General features: G+C 42.8%; 2 long non-coding RNA genes across 3 annotated transcripts in view; both read left to right on the forward strand.

Annotated features, from left to right (window-relative positions):
• The first annotated feature begins 7,095 nt into the window (after positions 1–7,095).
• LOC109185612 overlaps positions 7,096–20,916 on the forward strand; it is a 34,715-nt gene continuing 20,894 nt past the window's right edge. For both annotated transcript variants that reach the window (XR_002054995.1, XR_002054996.1), the window contains exons 1-3: positions 7,096–7,257; positions 7,333–7,390; positions 7,834–7,921. This is a non-coding gene — a long non-coding RNA (uncharacterized LOC109185612). The remainder of the gene's footprint in view (positions 7,258–7,332; positions 7,391–7,833; positions 7,922–20,916) is intronic.
• LOC109185613 lies at positions 9,017–9,612 on the forward strand. Its single transcript, XR_002054997.1, has 2 exons — positions 9,017–9,254; positions 9,365–9,612. It is a non-coding gene; the product is annotated as an uncharacterized LOC109185613 (long non-coding RNA).

Consider the following 20,916-nt stretch of genomic DNA (forward strand, 5'->3'; position numbering starts at 1 on the left):
ATTCCAAGTCCCCTCGATTACCCGACCGGTTGTCGTTTCCAGTCGGTATGTCCCTGGCCGTATTACTGCGTTGATGACGTACGACCCTTCCCAATTCTGCGCAAGCTTTCCTCCCTCCAACGGTTGGCTAGCCTCCCGTCGACGGAGCACATAATCCCCCACCTGGAAATAACGAGGATTGACCCGAACATCCTTAGTACTCTTCACACGCTTCTGATACTCGGCCATACGCCGAGCGGCTAACTCCCTCTTTTCCTCGACTCCGTCGAGATTCACGACCATTGAGTGCTCATTCTCCTCTGCATTGTATGTACGTTCTCTGGCGGTCGGGATCCAAGCCTCGATCGGGAGTCGGGCTTCAGCTCCATAGACAAGGGCTAACGGCGTCTCCAAAGTTGCTTCCCTCGGGGTCGTCCGATAAGTCCATAGAACGTAGGGCAACTCATCGGCCCAACTATGACCTGCCGAGTGTAGCTTCTTTTTCAGACCTTCCAAAATTGTCCGATTGGCGTTCTCCACTTGTCCGTTTCCCTGCGGGTTAGCCACCAACGATCGGACGTGGGTCGTCCCGATCGTGGCTAAGAAATTCTGAAAATATTGGCTCACAAACTGGCGGCCGTTGTCGCTGATGAGATGCACGGGCACGCCAAAGCAGGAAACCACGTTGCGCCATAAGAACCGAGCACACTGCTAAGATGTGATCGTGGCTAACGGCTCGGCCTCGATCCACTTGGAAAATTAATTGATGGCGACAATGACGAATTTTCTCCGGCCGGCAAGCTGAGGGAATGGTCCCAAAATATCCACCCCCCACCTTGCAAAAGGAATTGCAGTCGTTACTGCCGGATAAAAGGTGGCCGGTCGTCCAGGCATCCGGGCAAACAGTTGGCACGTCTCGCAATCCCGAGCGAGTTTCTCATAATCCAGCTGGAGGGACGGCCAATAGTACCCGATCAACATGATTCTTCTTGCCAACGATCGACCTCCTTAATGGGAAGAGCAAATGTCGGAGTGCAATTCCTTCATGACAATATCGGCCTCAAATGCGGTCAAGCAACGCATAACGGGACCTCCATACGATCGCCTATAGAGATGACTGTCCAAGACTTGGAACCTCGGGGCTCTAAGCTTGGCCTTCCGAGCACGCTGAGGGTCGTCTGGAAGCCGACCGTGCTCAAGGAACTCCTTCAGGTCGGTGATCCAATTGTCCTCCGCCGGTTGAATAGGATTGACCGGCAACCGATGTATATTATGCCTCGGGATCACCAGAATCCGAGCTATCTTCGACATGTGTTCCGGGGCATCTTGAGCCAATTTGGACAAGATGTCTGCATCGGCATTGTCCAATCGGGGTATGTGTCGAACGGTGTACCCTCGGAACAGAGCAAGCTTCTCCATGGCTAGGTCTCGGTATTGTTGTAGTCGTTCGCCGTTCACTTCGTAGTCACCGAGTACCTGCCCGACCACGAGCGCGGAATCCGTTTGAGCCCTAATATAATCAGCCCCCAAGTCCCGAGCACACTGTAAGCCGTTGACAAAGGCTTCGTACTCGGCCTCATTATTGGTCGGATGGAACTGATACATAAGGGCGAAGTAGACCTTGAATCCCTCCGGGCTCGTGACTACCACTCCTCCTCCTGCCCCTTTCTTACTGCTCGACCCATCAGTAGCTAACGTCCACCACTCGGCCTCAGGGTTCGCGACCTCAAGGGGTCGGGTATCCCGAGCGGTACACTCAACCAAGAAATCTGCAAGGGCTTGACCTTTGATTACTGGTCTTGGTCGGTATTCAATTGCATACTGGGTCAGCATTAACGCCCACTTGACTAGGCGACCGGATGACGAAGCAGTGCGGAGGAATGGTCCGATCGGCTGATCGGCGTCAACACGCGAATTGCTCGACCCTGAAAATAAGGAGCCAACTTCTTCGCGGCGATGTAAAGGGCGTAGACGACCTTCTCAAGCCGGGAGTACCGGAGTTCGGGACCATGTAGCGCGTGGCTTACATAGTACACTGGTCGCTGGACCCCTTCTGGATCGGTTCGGCACAAAACTGCGCTTACTGCTCGATCAGACACGGCGAGGTACACGTCTAACACTTCTCCGAGCTCGGGCTTCGACAACACAATTGGTGACATAAGATACTCCTTCAGCTCGTCGAAAGCCGCTCGGCACTCGTCATCCCAGACGAACCCGTTAACTTTGCACAATACCTTGAAGAAAGGTAAAGCGCGCTCGGCTAATTTGGAGAGGAACCGGCTAAGCGCTGCCAACCGACCGGTCAACTGCTGGACTTCCCGAACGGTTGAAGGTGGTTGCATGTCTAGGATTGCCTTAACTTTGGCCGGGTTGGGCTCGATCCCTCTTCTGGTCATCATGTAGCCGAGAAACTTCCCGGTCTAAACCGCAAATGTGCACTTTGTTGGGTTCAGCCTCAACTGATACTTCCTCATGATCTGGAAACACTCCCGGAGATCTCGAGTGTGGTCGGATCGGTCCCGACTCTTAACCAGCATGTCGTCGATGTACGCTTCCATCGTTCGGCCTAGAAGATCAGCGAAGAGCATATTGACCATCCTCTGGTAGGTCGCTCCCACGTTGCGGAGGCCGAACGGCATCACTCGGTAGCAATACAGCCCGTCCGGGGTAACGAAGGCTGTTTTGCTTTCATCTTCATGGTGCATCATTATTTGGTGGTATCCCTTGAATGCATCCATGAAACTCATCAACTCAGCCCCGGCCGTCTCATCGACCATTTGATGGATACTTGGTAGTGGATACGGGTCGAGAGGGCAGGCTTTGTTGAGATCCGTGAAGTCGATGCACATCCTCCACGCCGGGGGCTTACGAACAAGGACGATGTTAGCCACCCATTCGGGATAGATGACCGGTCGGATGTGCTCGATCGCCGCCATCATCTTGACTTCCTCGCGAACAAACTCGCGGCGATCGGATGAAAGGTGCCGGGTTTCTGCACGACCGGCTTCGCTGCGGGATCGACGGCTAGCTTGTGGCAAATGACCGTCCGGTCGATCCCGGGCATGTCCTCGGGCCCCCACGCGAAGATATCAGCGAACTCCCGTAAGATCGCCAGTATTTCCGTTCTGAGCTCGGGGGTAAGGGCCCTGCCAATTTTAATCTTCTTGTCCGGTCGGTCGTCGGACAGGGGAACTTCTTCTATCTCCTCAGAAGGCTCGGGCTGCTCCTTCCGGTCATTGGAGACTTCCTTTACGATCATGTTCACCCGGGAAGACGTGCCAGAGTCACGCCTGTTGACCGCACGGGTGTAACACTTCCGGGCGGATTGAACGTGGCCCCGGACAACACCGACCCCATTTGGAGTGGGAAATTTCATGCAAAGATGAGGCATTGAAATTATCCCACCGATCTTCATGATGGCGGGGCGGCCCAAGATGATATTGTGGACGCAATGGAGGTTGACCACCACAAATTCCATCTCGGTTTTGATCGACTTCGGTGGAGTGCCGATCTCGACTGTGAGCATAATTTTTCCTTCGGGGTAGATAAGGGCCCTGGTAAATCCTGACCGGGGTCAGCTCGCGCCTGTCCAGCTTCAACTTCTCGAACACGTCCAAATAAAAGACGTTGACACTGCTCCCAGTGTCCACCATAACCCTCTGAACGTCCGTCCCGTTGAAGTCGATGGTGACACGAGCGCCTCCATGCCGTGGTCACCGCTGCTAGGTTGATCTTCAAGAGAGAAGGTTATGGGCTCCATTTTTTGTCATTTCCCGGTGTCTCGGGAATCTACTATGGCGACCGGGCAGTTCTCCCTCGGTCGGGAGGCGTCATCCAATCCACCAAAAATGACGTGGATCGTCAACTTGCCTGCCGGTCTACTGCTTGATGGGGGATCGGGGTCCCTTCGGTCATCTCGCCTCTCGGACCCCGACCGATCGGAGCGTCCATCACGATCAGAGCGATCGGAACGGTGATGAGAACGCCGTTTGTCTCTCCGATCGGTGTTTTTCTTCGTCTCTTCTCTTTTCCCCACACACTTGTCCAACTTGCCGAGGTTGAGCAAATCTTCTAGCAATTGGCGCAAGTGGGTACACTCCTCGGTGTCATGACTGGCCAACGATGATATGCACAGTGTTTGGTCTTGTCAGAACCATCTTGCCCGGGATGGGGGAGTTTAATCAAATTGCAGGACTGCGCGTACTGCATGGCCTCTGCCGTGGATCGGTTGAGCGCCGTAAACTCACCTGGCCTGGTGCGGGATTGGGGATGGTCATCACCCGACCGATGATCCGCCCGGCCGGCCGGTTTACGAGACGACGTCCCGACCTCCTACGAGCGTTTCACTGCATTGGTCTCGCCGGCATTGGCATAATCCGTGACCCTTCTGAGGGCCTCCTCATACGTGGTGGGGGGGGGGGGTGAAGAATGAAGTCTTGATAAAGATAGCCGGCACAGAAGGCTATATGGAGCATGTGGATGGCTGTGAGATCATCCATGGGCTCCACCTCCGCCACTGCGGCCTTCCACTTGACTAGAAAATCGGTCAAGCTATCCCCTTCAAGCTGCTTGGCTTTTTCTAAATACATGTAGGGCTTCCTCACCACTTTGGAGGTGATGAACTTTCTCACGAACCTGATCGCCAGGGTGTTGAAATCAGCGATGGAGCCTGGCTGCAATGTTCGGAACCATTCCGCCGCCCGACCGGTGAGCATGGAATAGAAAGCTCTACACATCACGGCGTCTGACACGCCCTTTAACATCATGTTGCCGTAGAAATCGTTGACATGGACCTCAGGGTCCGTACGGCCATCATAACTCTTCTCCCCGGAGACCTTTAAGTCGAGCGGGAATGGCTGGGCCATTATCTCCGCTGTAAAGGGCGTTCTCAACAAGGACGACTGGTCGACCGGGGGCCTGATGGGATGCTCGTTCCTGAACTGAGCAAACTCCGCTTGGAGGTTGTAGAGCAATCCTCGGGTCTCGTTGAGCTCAGCCATCTGAGCCTGGTTTGCTTCCCGAGCGCGTCGTCGACGGTGAGATCTTGACCCGCTATGCCCAGACGAAGCCTCCTGGCTGACGTCCTGCATCAGCATGTCTTCTGTTCGCCGGCTCGAGCCCGGCTCCAAACGTTGTCGCATCGCCGGTTGAAGATGATCAAAAGCTACTTCCCGCTCAATCTCTTCGGGGTCTTCCGCTCGGGCGGGAACCTCCGGTTCTGCTTGTGGAGCCTGCCGTGGTACCTCTATCGCTTCAGCACCCCCCGAACCCAACCGCGAACGAGCCGAGCGTCGAGCCCGGGAAGTGGGCTGATGCTCCGGCTCTACATGAACGGTCGGGTATACTGGCGGGGCGGCGGATGGAGCCGTGTACGCAGGCATAAACGGTGGATATACGGCTGGGGATGGATAATGCATCGGTTGGCCGGGCCAATATCCATAAGGCTGAGGAGGCGTAGGATATGGATACTGCCCGGGATAGGGGTACTGCTGACCGGGAGTGGGATATCCCGGTTGGCCGGGCATCGGGTATGCCGGCTGAACGTACTGCACCTGGTGCTGGACTGCTGGGTGGTGAACTGGCGGATGTGGTGGTGAAAGGTTGAGATTGAGATCGACGTCTTGACCCTGGTTGTCGTTAGCTGCGTCAGCCTGGTCGTAGTCGTTGAGGTTCTGCATGAACGGAAACATTGTGAGAGGAAAGAACCGGTGCTCGGTAGGCTTAGGTTTGTTGCACGGGTCCCCACAGACGGCGCCAAAATGATAGTGTTAATTCCACGTGTGCGGTAATTAAACAGTAATACGATACCAATTAAAGCAAGTAAAAGGATTTTATTGATCACGTAAAGGTCCTAAGTACAATCTAACTGGCTGTTCCAAGTACCGACTGACTGCGGTCGGGAGTCTCTGATAACAACCTATCGATCGTCCAAAAGTCCTTTACACTGTTACGTCGACGGGTATTTATAGCCGCGGAGCCGGAGACATAAGTCCGGCCGTCCGGCATGCCTCCCACGTAGCAACCATGTGTCATCCTCCCGAGTGCCCTGCCTGTCAACGCCTGGCGCTGCCACGTGTCTTTTCTCAGCACTCTCGCCTAAGGGCTACCGCTCGGGGTCGACGACGCCGGTCGAGAGCCGACCGGGTTCTTCTAGAAAAGGTCCGACCTATTACCTGCAAAACAATAAGAAAAAGGACAAAGGCATGTCGGTCGGGGTATTCCCTACTATTGAAAAACGACAATAGTAGAATAATATAAGGAAACAAATGCTCATTCTCATTGTGGCCATTATTTCGTATTAATAGTAAAATAACAATTGATAATATCCAAACTTTGAGCAACATTTGAAATCAAATGGGACCTAATCTCAAGACAATCAGGTCGAACCTTTTCTGAATTTGTAAAGAAACAAAATGAATTAAAATTAATTCTCAAAAAAAAAAAGATAGCATATTTAAATAGTAGAATGAATAATTTTGTATATAGTATTTTTTTTAAATACAAATCATGCATTTTTATATTCATACAATTCAGTACTTTGCACAAAAAATTATATATGAAATGTATACAAACACTAAAGAATACTTCCATACAAATGAAATATATTTATAAATTTCAAATCTAACCAAAAAAAAAAAAAAAAATTTCATAATCCAAACTAACTATTTCTGTAAAACACTAAAAAATACAAATGATTCCCACCACAAATTAGATCCATTCAAACCACGATCTTCACAACTTGATCATGAATATTTTCTACATCAACTGAACATAAATTAATTTACTAACTAAAATAAATTTTTTAAAAAATTGTACTTAGCATTTTCATTCCAAGCTATAAATAAATGATAAAAAATCATAGCATTAGAAAGATAATTTGTTTACATGTTCATTCTAACCAAAAAAAATGATAAAAAAATCATAACATTTAAAATATAATATAATTTACTTTAAAAAAAAAAAATCTAGCCCAAAATATACATGTATTTAAATATATAATTTTTTTTTGTTTATTTAACCCAACTCAGAAGCCTAAAACAAACCCCAACCCAAATCCATATCAGTCCATATATATAAACAAAAATCAAACCCTAAATCTACCATATGCATGCCTGTCTTTCAGTCTCCTCCTTAACGCCAAGACTACCTAGCTTCTTCTAATTCCCTCGCTTCACCATCCCAAAACATCTTCTAAATATTCCGTACAATCTGAATCCTAGACTGTGTTGATTAAGGAGCATCGTCTTCCATGGATATAGATAAAGATTCTTTCTCACGGTACGTTTTAATTACATACCAAGAAAAAATTTCATTTAAATTCGTTAATCATAAACCCTAATTCTTTGTTTACAGATCTATCTACATCTGACCACAGTGACCAGCATCAAACGAAAAAGCACAAATAAGCACGGTAGATATACATGCATACAGATTTCGTAGTTCATAAAATTGGATTTAAAGGCCCAAACACTAATACGATAAAGGTCAGTAGTCTCTTACCTCAAAACTATATATCTGTATCTAATTTTTTTTTTTTTTTTTTTACTTTCAGATTTATTAGGAAAATAAATTTGTGTTGTACCCATTTGCCAGGATGTATTTTTTTTTTTTTTTTATGATTAAGCAAATAAAAGAATTTGAATTCAAAAATATTTGAGTGTGGTCTAAATGTGGGATAGAGCTTCTAGTAGTAGAGACTTTGTTAGAATTTACAACTTTTTTTTTGTTCATGCGATTTTCTGGGTATTATGTAATTACTTGCCAACCTAATAAATTAAAAAAAATTATAATATGTATACTATTCATTTGCAGGTGTACATGAGAGTGCTGCATTTACACTCTCTCAATACACAGACCAAAAAACAGATAAAAGGGAGCCAAATTGGTGCAGATATAGTACACAAATGGAAAGCAAAGAAGATGAGTATTGCAAACCAAAAAAGTAAGTTAGCATTTGTTACAATTTTAATGAAGAACAACAGGTATGTTTCATTTTTACCTTTATCTTCAACATCAAGCTTTCTTTTTCCACAAATGATAATTGAGCTATTCAATTTTTTCATTGTTGTAATTGTTAGCTAAAAACTTGCAGAAGTTCTCTTTTGGAATGAATATATAGTGTACATGTTGCATTCTTAAATGAAGTATATATAGAGATACCAAGTAGTACACATGCTAAGAAGTCTCAATCAAACATTAGTATATAATAGTCAACACTTACCATCCACATTAAATGCTTAGGTATAGGTATAAGTGTATGGGAAAGGTATTCCTACATGTATGTCTTGGGTATTGTGTAATTGTACCATGGCATTGTCAATTTGTTTCTTACCCCAAAAGGCTGAATCCTCAATTGTCAATTTGTTTCTGTAATTTGTACCATGGCATTGTCAATGTGTACATGTTACTTATAATTGTCAATTTGTTTCTCATTTCTCAAGTTGCAGTCCACACTTACCATCCACATTAGTTGCAGTCCTAACTTATGATTTGGACTGGAAAATCTAATATTTACACCATTTGCATGCAAGTTTTCTAAAAAAATATCACAATATTATCATTAATGGACAAAATCAGTATAAGTAGAGACACAAAAACAGAGAAAAAAAAACAGGTAAAAATGTTTTTTTTTTAAATAGTTAACTATTCTTTTGCATATATACATATACATATATACATACATAATGTATATAAACTAATCAAGATACTTACATCTTATATTTTTTAAAAATTTAATTACATTTTAACATAGGTCTGAATCCAACAAAAAAACTTTTGACAGTTTAAAAATCAAGTCTAAAAACTTCATAAATTTTTAACACTAAAACACACTAGTATAACTCCCTATATCTATATTTGGGAGTTTGCCAATTACCCCTCAAAAATGGCACCCCTACTAGCAATTGATCTTAAATCATGTGGCTGCAATTTTTTATCTAACATTTAGATTTATTTTTTTGTTCCAATTGCCCTCAATTTTTAAACAAATTTCAAGTTTGCCATTGAGTATATTGGGCAGTGAAAAACCCTACAAGAACAATATTTATCCCGTTGACAATCGGAGTAGCTGAAACTAGATCTCTGACTCTCTTGCAAAGCTACTCCCGCTGCCAAGGAATAAGAAAGCGACACCGGAGAAGGAGAAGAGCAAATCGGCTACGACAAGTCCAAGGACGAAGATGACGATGACATTCCCCAGAACCGATACAAGCCTCTTTTCGACCCTAACCCTTCTTCGTCTTCCTCCCTCCCCTGCTCTCGACGTATTTTCCAAAGTAAGATTTGTGTTGGTCTATTGAAGCTGAAATATTTTTTTTTTTTTGCCATTTGTGCTTAATCCAACTTAAGTTTTGATTTTGTGTTTCGAAACTATTTTTGGTGTTAGGACCGTCGGAGTTCCTAAACAACAGTTTTCAGGAAGCTATTAATGACGCCGACAACGAGTGCTGGTGGCACGATTGCCGTAAGAACAACTGAGATAAGAACGATTTACCTTATGGTAAATGCTTTTCTTTTTAATAACAACTTAGTTTTTAGCTATAATAATTTGAGTTTTAAGTCAATATAATTTAATTTAGCTGTAAAGCTTGCACTTAAGTTAAATTTTATGAATTCTTATATGTATTCATTTTACAGAAAACTGGTTCAATTTGCAACAATTTAGGCTAAAGATGTTAGCATCATAAGGAATTATAGTTGAAATGCAACTTGAAAAATCTTGATTGTACCACTAGGAAAAAAATTGGAGTTTGAGCTTGAATTAAATTATGCCTTGTATCTTTAATCAGTGGTCCAAACTTTCCGTGAGAGTTAACATAGTATTTCTCTATTATTTAGAAGAGAAAATATTTGATGCACCGCCGATGTATAGGTGCTATACAACGGTGGGTGAATCAGAACGCGCCACTTGATAATTGGTAGTGACGTAGTGTTGAGTTTTTTCATATGCTTTTAAGATAATAAACAGATGACATGGATAAGAAGGAACATTAAGAAGTTTAGTTTGCATGGAAATTGGAATACGATGAGGAGTAGAAACCTTGCAAGCTTGCAGCACAAAAGATCTACAAATTAAATCAGTGCCTTTATTCCCTTCAAAAAAAAAAAAAATCGGTGCCTTACTGCCTTTATAGAAAGAAGGCCTATGATGAAACCCAACACGAAGAACAGTGAAGAAGACGGTGTGTCTGTGCGTTTAGTGTGAAGACAAAATCAGGGCTTAGAGATAGGCATGGTTAATTTGATTAATATTCTTTAGTTTTAAATGATTATAACAATTGTTTTTCATAAAAGAAAGTAATTATAGAGTAATATATTAAGAATTATTATAATTTGCATAAAAAGATTTAGTCAAAATTTTTATTAGGTGCACATTCTGATTCACCGCCGTTGTATAGCACATTAGCACCTACACATCGGCGGTGCATCAAATATTTTCTCTATTTAGAATTCTTTAGTATGCCTTTTTTTAGATGACTGTTTGTTTGCAATTATCTTTGAGAAATCATGGGTCATGGGAGATTCAAAGTTGGTGAATAATAATGAAAAGACTTGGTGGATCTAAGTAGCAGTGATAACTTGCAGTTTGGAAATGATAAATTCATCTAATGAGCATATTTTTGCAATGGTAACTTGCTACTGTAAAGTTATTTTTACATTTCCATTATTGATCTAACACATTGTTACATAGGATATGCTTGACTTGTGGCAGTTGTGGGATCCCTAAGACATACTCACATTCGAGAGGAATAGTTTGCCCCATGTGTGGTGATCGTCATGCTATAGACGCAAATACAGAGGCGGGGAAGAAAGAAGGGTCGACCATAAAAGACAAGGAGAAGAATAAGAAGATGAAGGGTCAGTCATCACATGCTTCATGGAAGAGCGAGACAAAGATCGTCATGCGCCATTAGTTTGATTAGGCTTACATTTTGCAATTTGATATAGATTTTCTGTAACACCCCGTGTTACGACCCCTAAAACCATTTAATTAATTAATCAATAGCCCAAGAGAAAGAATAAATTATAATGATTAATTAGGGAAAAAAGCCCACCATAGTCCATGGGCCCTCATATATAAACCCAACCCCTAAACTCAATCCTTAGTTCCAAAAGGAATAGAATTAGCAAGCCTATAATATTAGTTCCTAATTAGGACTCCTAAATATATAAATAGGGGACTTAAGAGGCACCTAGAACTCCCCACAAGATTAACGCCCCACCACCCCAAAAGAGCTCCAAGAATCCCCTTAGGAGAAATCAAGAAAGCAAGGAAGCTTAAAGAAAGATCCTTCATAGCCAAGGAATTAATTAAGGCTAAGAGGTAACCCATGTCTCAACAAAACCTATTTTCATAGCTATGATTTCCCCTTAGGTTTCCCCCATATTATTGTGTATTGGCGAGATATGATGATGATTATTGATGTTTGACGTGATGATCCCATGAGGGATCTTGATAATCTTGATATTGGGAGATTCTTGATGATTATATGGAGTTCTTGATGATTATGTGTTGTTCTTGATAATTGTGTGATGCTCTTGATGTTTATGTGTTATTCTTACCGAATCTTGCAATTAGAAGACGAACCGTATTCTTGTTGATATAAAAGTGATTAGAAACCTAGGTTGTATCGTATGATCTTACTCTTGGATTATCGGGTGGGGAAATCGCATGTTTGGGTGTTGATTATATTTAGAAAAGCATGATAGGTTATGTGCCGTTCGTTTCTTGTATTTGATTCGTTAATTGTCTACGTGTTGTCGTTAATTGCGTTGGAAAGTGTCTAAGCATGGTTTCGGGTTCCACAACGGTTCCCGGGGCGTAAAGTGTGTGAAAAGAGTCAGTGGGGGGTAGGGGACCCGCCACCTACCCACGGCCGTGAAACACCGCCCGGCAGCGGGTAGTCGGCGGGCGGGCAGCTGCCCGCCGGCGACCCGCTGCCCGGAACAGTAATTCCGGCGGGCAGCCGGCGGGTGGCCCCCCACCCACCGGCTACCCGCTGGAAATTTCCCCAATTCGGGATCCCGGCATCCCCGTTTGATGTTCCCCCGATCCCCGTAGTGTCCCAACGGACTCCGTTCATCGTGCCTATGTCTAGTTTGATATTTCGGGTGTCGTTCGTAGGTTTACGAGTCTATTATATTGCGTGCTAGTTGAATTGGTATCCCGTTGACCTAGGTGGTAGAAGTATGAACCCCTTAGGACTATTCTTAGTATGTGATGGATCACGCATAGGTTTTGTTATACGTTTTCTCCCCCTTCCTAATGTGTAATGTGGGTTGCATGTGCTTGCTATGTGTTATGTGTGTGTGTTACCCCAATTCGGTTGCGATCGGATTGGTTATCCTGAGCTGCGGTTCAGAAGCTGGCTGCGGTCAGATTGATACTCTTGGGCTGCGGTCCACCGTTTGGTTGCGATCAAACGTTTCTATACGAGCTGCGGTTCGTCCTTTTTCCTGGCTGCGGTCAGATGACATTCTCTTGGGCTGCGGTCCACTGTTTGGTTGCGATCAAACACTATGATGAGCTGCGGTTCATCGGTCGGTTGCGATCGACCCCTCCGTGTTGCGATACGGGGCAGGGTGCTGCGGGGCCGTGTCAGAGCTATATGCGCTGACCCTCATGTATGGGCATGCGATTGGTCCTGTGGCGCTAACAAAGTGTGTTATGTGTTGTGACATGGATGAGTTGTGATTACGAGTGTCTTGGGGGATGTGACTATGGGATTTATATTGGGGATTGTTCATGTTGGGTTATGATCATTGTTTATGTCTTGCCTTATCTGCCTTATGTGTTGAGGACTGCATATGCTCGTTATAACTGTTGCTTGTGTCTGGCCTTATCTGTCGAGTCATTCCCGGTTTTCAAAGCTAGAGTTCGTAGGATATATCTTCATGCTCAAAATGGTTTTCGTATATCTATATATATCTCTATATGTATTGTATTTCAACGCGTTGGAGTGGGTTACCAGCATCTCTCGCTGAACAGATATATTTGGCTTTCAGGCACAAAAGATTAAGTCACTGGAGCGCGCTAGAACTTGGAGTATAGAAGTAGATAGTTTTCCCCTTTTGGCCTGCGTGCCACGTTTACGTAATTACGCTTTGAAGATATTAGTTAGTTAGTCTGTGCACTTGGGTTCTCTAGCCCAGGTGTGGCATAGCACCCCGTACGCTTGTATTTATTTCTTGAGATTTAATGAGATTCCACCTTTGATACAAGTTTTAAAAAGTCTTGAAAATCTGGGGTGTTACATTTTCGAAGTGGTGCATACAAGAAGTCAAGAACTTAGTTAAGCAATCAAGCCACATCTATAGATCAAATTTGATGATTTGGAACATTCTCTTGTGATCCTATGGGTGTTGGTCCCGAAAGGGTGGCGAGAAGTCTAGAGGGGGGGTGAATAGACTTCTCTAACTTTTCAACTTTCTTCGAAAACACACAAGGCAAATAACACTTTGGTAATTTCAACTCTAAGTAACAAGCATCAACAACATAAACTGTTGGAATTTTTAACTAAAAATGGCATTTTGAGTGATTATTTTGTGGTACAAATATATGTGGGTCCACTTCCAATTTGGGTCGGGTCAAAGTGGATTCGGGTTCTTCGTAGTGAGACGAAGAATTTGATATAATGTACGCTCAAAATGGGTAATAGGTGAATGAGAAATTGATTCTCAAAGTGAACCTATTTGGAGAGAAGTCAAAAATTTAAGTTTAAATGCCAATTAGAAATAAGCATTTTAATAACTTTCATTGCACTGCACGAAAGTTGTAGAGCTTAAGTGTAATTAAGCTTTGGTTGCTTAATTAGTGAATTGGGATTTTTAGCACCTTTCGTGCTATGCTTTCATGCTGGACGAAAGTGCATGCAAAATTGAAAGCTTAATTATAAGCTTTAGTTTCATGCTGAAAGTTGGAGTTGTGAGCTCCTTTCGTGAGCTACTTTCATGCTAAGCACGAGTCAATGCTATATGCATTGATTCGTGCTGCACCGTTTCGGTGCGTGTGGACCACTCGGGTGTGGTTTCCAATCCCAATTCGTTAAACCTTCGGGTTTTTACGGACTTCTCGGTCACTCAGATATTTTGAAACGGGTCGTTGTGGTCGGTACGAATTAATCGCGTATTAAGTTCGTGACCGTTGGAATTATTACGATAATAATTACGACCGTTTCAAACGTTATTATCCAATTATTAAATCTTGGATTTATGTTGGTTAATGTGCCATGATGATGCTATTAAATCCCTTCTCCTATATAAGCTTGTTATGTTGGCAGAATGTTTACACACATGATTTTAAAAAGTCTCAAAACATTTTATTTTTCTCTCAACTCTCATTCTTGGTTTCAAAGAGGAAATTGTTTGCCAACATAATTCCATAAAACATCGGAGTGCTCAACTTGTGTTCTAGTTCGCCGGGCTTTGGGTTGGAGTGCTCGAACGCCAAAGTCGTAGTCCGTTTTATCCTGGGAGACTGACGCCACAACGATCCTAGCACCCTCGGGAGGCGGCGAATCGGTTTTAAGGAGAGTGTGTGTACACACGACTCGGGCTTCCTCAACTTCTTCTTGTTTATTCTCGTTGGGTTAAAACCTCAGGTTAGAAACCCGTATCCTGTTTATTTTTTGTTCTTGGTTTCGAACCAAGTGGTAGGATTAATCTCGGATAGATTAAATCCTTGTACTAGTTTCGTACTAGTTGTGGTGGGATTAATTTCATGGAAATTAAGTCCCGTATACTAGTTTCGTACTAGTTGTGGTGGGATTATTTTGATAAAATAAATCCCTATTTGGTTAATATATATATACGCGGTATATATATGTAATTTTGGTTTCGTACCAAAATTGGTTGGAATTAATTTTTCTATAAATTAAATTCCATTTTTTGGGGACAAATATATATTTTATATATATATTTTTGTGTATCGATTTATTCACTAATTTTCCAACAATCTTAAAACCGACTAATTTCTTGGTGATTAAATCGATGGATTCCACGAGGGGTGGAACCGTGAATGTTGCTCATGGTGCACATTCAATTGGTCGGATCGGCAACGTAGTTGCACTTTCCGAAACCTCGGTGAACTTTGGTTCGGAGACTTGTGGTGGCATCAAAGGGTATATCCCTACGATGAAGGTACATGGGACGGTACCTTGTGGATTGGTCGAAAGACCATGGAAATTCAAGATGTTGAATTTCGAAGGGTTGCAACTTAAAACGTTGTACAACCTTGTAATTCTCGGCATGTCATTGTTTTTGACCGAGATGGTTCCTAGTGAAAAGGAACACAAGTCTAACGCTCAAACCGTTAACATAGTGAGGATTTGGAAATATTTGGTTTTCCTATGTCTAAACTATGTTTTGAATGGTTTGTGTGACTCGTTGTGGGAATCTTTAGACCTAAAGTATAAGAGTGATGACGCTAAGGCAAAAATGTTTGTCGTTAGCCGATTACTTGAATACAAGATGGTGGATTCCGGGATCGTCCTAAGTCAAGTTGACGAAGGAATGATCGTGAGTGAAGCCTTTCAAGTGGAACCTAGTATCCATTTGTTGCCTTTGGGTAGAAGGGACTTCAAGAAGCAATTCTACGGAAGATGCTTCAATTGTGGCATTATGGGCCACAAGTGGGCTGATTGTAAAGCACTTAAGAGGAAGAATTGTAATTCTGAATCTAACGTGGTGCGGTTCAATCAGAATGAGTCCGAAATCATCCTCTCGGCAATGGTGACCGAGGTAAACCTGGTTGGTTCGAACCAAACGGAATGGTTCATTGATACGGGTGCGACCCGACATATGTGTTCCAACCGTAAGTTGTTCACTACCTTCGAGACGACTAATTGTGGGAAGGTATGGATGGGAAACTCTGCTCAGTCTACTGTGGTAGGCATGGGCAAAGTAATTCTCAGAATGACCTCTGGGAAAGAGCTGACTCTGAACAACGTCTTGTATGTACCGGAGCTACGAAAGAACTTAGTTTCTGGTTCATTGTTGAACAAGAATGGCTTCCGGTTAGTGTTTGAGTCAGACAAAGTTGTTTTGTTGAAATCAGGAATGTACATAGGCAAGGGTTATGTGCTAGATGGGCTTTTTAAGCTTGATGCAATAACCACGATTAATAAAAGTGTTATTAATTCAGCCTACTTACTTGAGTCTTCGTGTTTGTGGCACGGTAGACTGGGTCATGTTAATTTTAATTCTATACGTAGATTAATTAACTTGGACCATATTCCTGCATTTCAAGTTGATAAGCACAAATGTGAGATTTGTGTTGAGGCAAAACAAACGAAAATTCCTTTTAAATCGATTGAAAGGAAAACAGAACCACTTGAGTTGGTTCATAGCGATGTATGTGATTTTAGATCAATACAATCGCGCGGTGGTAATAAATATTTTATCACGTTTATCGAAGATAGCACACGATACTGCTATGTGTATTTGCTTAAGAGCAAAGACGGGGGCCGTCGATAAATTCATTCTTTATAAGAATGAAGTGGAAAACTAACTTAATCGGAGGATTAAGAAGGTTAGAAGCGATCGAGGTGGTGAGTACGAAGCACCTATTGGTGACTTCTGTGCAAGTGTAGGTATCATACACGAGCGTACGGCCCCTTACGCACCTCAATCGAACGGTGTTGCCGAACGGAAAAATCGCACATTGAAAGAGATGATGAATGCGATGTTGATAAGTTCGGGTCTACCTCAAAGTATGTGGGGTGAGGCGATTTTGACAAGTAACTACCTTTTAAATAAGGTTCCCCGCAAGAAGCTCGATAAGACTCCTTATGAGCTGTGGAACGGTAGGAAACCTTCTTACCAGTACCTGAAAGTGTGGGGGTGTCTTGCCAAAGTTTTGGTGCCAACACCTAAGAAAATAAAGATAGGTCCTAAGACGGTGGACTGTATCTTTATTGGCTATGCACATAACAGTAGTGCATATCGGTTCTTAGTACACGAGTCCCATAATCCGGACGTACATAAGAACACGATAATTGAATCAAGGAATGCATCGTTCTTCGAAGATGTATTTCCGTGTAGGTCCAGTGAGGGACCTAGTACGTCGAAACGAACATTCGACGAGGCTGTGGATAACGGCAGTGGAGGGTCTGAAATAGAACCCGAGCTCGAAGCTAGACGTAGCAAGCGAGTTAGGATTGAAAAATCCTTTGGTCCAGATTTTCTGACGTACATGTTAGAATGTGATACACATATTCTAACTTGTTTACTAGAAAATGAACCGGATTTTCTGACATGTTTGTTAGAAAACGAGCCTCAAACGTATGTAGAAGCTGTGACTTCTACGGAAGGACCAATGTGGAAAGAGGCTATAAAGAGTGAAGTGGATTCTATCCTACAGAATCACACTTGGGAACTGGTTGATCTTCCTCTGGGTAGTAAGCCCTTGGGATCCAAGTGGGTCTTTAGACGGAAGTTGAAACCTGATGGTTCTATTGAGAAGTATAAGGCTAGACTTGTAATTAAGGGTTACAGGCAACGCGAGGGCCTTGATTACTTCAACACGTATTCTCCCATAACGAGAATAAATTCCATAAGGATGATACTTGCCATAGCCGCACTGCGGAATTTGGAAGTACATCAAATGGATGTGAAAACAGCTTTCTTGAATGGCGAGTTAGATGAAGAAATCTATATGGAGCAACCTGAGGGTTTTGCGGTTACGGGACAAGAAAAGAAAGTATGTAAATTGGTTAAATCGTTATATGGTTTAAAACAAGCGCCTAAGCAGTGGCACGAGAAGTTTGACCATGCGATGTTAACCAATGGGTTTAATATAAACGAAAGTGACAAGTGTGTCTACGTTAAGGAAACGATAGACGGTTATGTCATTCTTTGTTTATATGTGGATGATATACTCATCGTGGGTAGTAACGATCGAATGATCAAATCTACCAAGGACATGTTAAATTCAAGATTTGACATGAAAGATATGGGTTTGGCAGATTTAATCCTTGGGATTAGAATCGTGAGAAGACCTGATGGTCTCGTGTTAAGCCAATCTCATTATGTTGATAAAATCCTTGCAAAGTTTAGCAAGGACGATTATCAAGTGGCTAGGACTCCATTAGATACTAGCATTCATCTGTCCAAAAATCGTGGAAAGTGTATCTCTCAAGTAGAATACGCTAGGATTATTGGAAGTTTGATGTATCTAATGAGCTGTACCAGGCCTGATATTGCCTTTGCGGTTAGCAAACTCAGTAGATATACGAGTAACCCCAGTGATGCGCACTGGAAGGCAATAGTGAGAGTTATGAGATACTTGAGGTATACTCGTGACTGGGGACTGCACTATACACGATATCCTGCTGTACTTGAAGGGTATAGCAACGCTAACTAGATATCGGATATGAAGGACTCTAAGTCCACGAGTGGCTACGTGTTTACGTTAGCCGGTGCAGCCGTTTCTTGGAAATCCTCGAAACAAATCGTGATAGCTAGATCCACGATGGAATCTGAGCTGATAGCCTTAGACAAATGTTGTGAAAAGGCTGAATGGCTACGCCATTTTGTGGAGGATATTCCTTGTTGGGATAGACCTGTACCTCCAATTAGTGTGCATTGTGATAATCAAGCAACAATTGGGAGAGTACAAAGTCATATGTATAATGGTAAGTCTAGACATATACGTCGAAGACACAATACCATTAAACAACTACTCACAACGGGTGTTGTCTCGGTTGACTATGTGAAGTCAAAGGACAATATAGCGGATCCGCTAACCAAAGGGTTGAGCAAAGATGTTGTTGAGAAGTTGGCACGAGGAATGGGTTTGAAGCCCATGGAATAAAAGTTCTGTAGTGGACACCCAACCTAGCTGGCACCTAGGTTCAATGGGACAACTAAATTATGGAACGAAGCGTGTCACTGTGGGGGTCTCGGACTCCCTACCATTCCTCGTTAGAACAGTGACTCCCGCACGAGGCTAGCATGTTGATGCTTTAATGATTCGAATGTTGGTTGACATGTGTGAGTATGCGAGATACTCGATAAAGAATCACCTATGTTAGAGAGAAGTGGGGTCGCTTCAAAGGAGAATTGATGGGCTCAATTCTTTAGAAACTCTCGCAGAACCAGGAAAGTGACCCATGACCAAAACGGGCACACCCATGAGAACAGAACAAAGGTTGGAAGGTTCCTGTGTGGGATATGTCATCGTCTACACAAACGGCAGTTGGTTCAAAGACATCAAGTTCTACCATACAGCCAGTAGAGTAAACATATTTTCACAAGGCAAGGTTCAAAGGGTAACACCTACCTATGCTATGCAGGGATCGACCGTTGAGCACGTTCATGTCGAATTTTCCTCGTCCCGAAAATCAATTTTCATTCATGTGGGGGATTGTTGGAATTTTTAGCTAAAAATGGCATTTTGAGTGATTATTTTGTGGTACAAATATATGTGGGTCCACTTCCGATTTGGGTCGGGTCAAAGTGGATTCAGGTTCTTCGTAGTGAGACGAAGAATTTGATATAATGTACGCTCAAAATCGGTAATAGGTGAATGAGAAATTGATTCTCAAAGTGAACCTATTTGGAGAGAAGTCAAAAATTTAAGTTTAAATGCTAATTAGAAATAAGCATTTTAATAACTTTCGTTGCACTGCACAAAAGTTGTAGAGCTTAAGTGTAATTAAGCTTTGGTTGCTTAATTAGTGAATTGGGATTTTTAGCACCTTTCGTGCTATGCTTTCATGCTGGACGAAAGTGCATGCAAAATTGAAAGCTTAATTATAAGCTTTAGTTTCATGCTGAAAGTTGGAGTTGTGAGCTCCTTTCGTGCTCTCCTTTCGTGAGCTACTTTCGTGCTGAGCACGAGTCAATGCTATATGCATTGATTCGTGCTGCACCGTTTCGGTGCGTGTGGACCACTCGGGTGTGGTTTCCAATCCCAATTCGTTAAACCTTCGGGTTTTTACGGACTTCTCGGTCACTCAGATATTTTGAAACGGGTCGTTGTGGTCGGTACGAATTAATCGCGTATTAAGTTCGTGACCGTTGGAATTATTACGATAATAATTACGACCGTTTCAAACGTTATTATCCAATTATTAAATCTTGGATTTATGTTGGTTAATGTGCCATGATGATGCTATTAAATCCCTTCTCCTATATAAGCTTGTTATGTTGGCAGAATGTTTACACACATGATTTTAAAAAGTCTCAAAACATTTTATTTTTCTCTCAACTCTCATTCTTGGTTTCAAAGAGGAAATTGTTTGCCAACATAATTCCATAAAACATCGGAGTGCTCAACTTGTGTTCTAGTTCGTCGGGCTTTGGGTTGGAGTGCTCGAACGCCAAAGTCGTAGTTCGTTTTATCCTGGGAGACTGACGCCACAACGATCCTAGCACCCTCGGGAGGCGGCGAATCGGTTTTAAGGAGAGTGTGTGTACACACGACTCGGGCTTCCTCTACTTCTTCTTGTTTCTTCTCGTTGGGTTAAAACCTCAGGTTAGAAACCCGTATCCTGTTTATTTTTTGTTCTTGGTTTCGAACCAAGTGGTATGATTAATCTCGGATAGATTAAATCCTTGTACTAGTTTCGTACTAGTTGTGGTGGGATTAATTTCATGGAAATTAAGTCCCGTATACTAGTTTCGTACTAGTTGTGGTGGGATTATTTTGATAAAATAAATCCCTATTTGGTTAATATATATATATATATATATATATATATATATATATATATATATATATATATATATATATATATATACGCGGTATATATATGTAATTTTGGTTTCGTACCAAAATTGGTTGGAATTTATTTTTATATAAATTAAATTCCATTTTTTGGGGACAAATATATATTTTATATATATATATTTTTGTGTATCGATTTATTCACCAATTTTCTAACATAAACAACTTAGAGTGCACAGCGGAATATATAACGGTAAAGTGTTATGCTT

Source organism: Ipomoea nil, unplaced genomic scaffold (assembly GCF_001879475.1).
Source record: "Ipomoea nil cultivar Tokyo-kokei standard unplaced genomic scaffold, Asagao_1.1 scaffold1334, whole genome shotgun sequence".
NCBI classification, from domain to species: Eukaryota; Viridiplantae; Streptophyta; class Magnoliopsida; order Solanales; family Convolvulaceae; genus Ipomoea; species Ipomoea nil.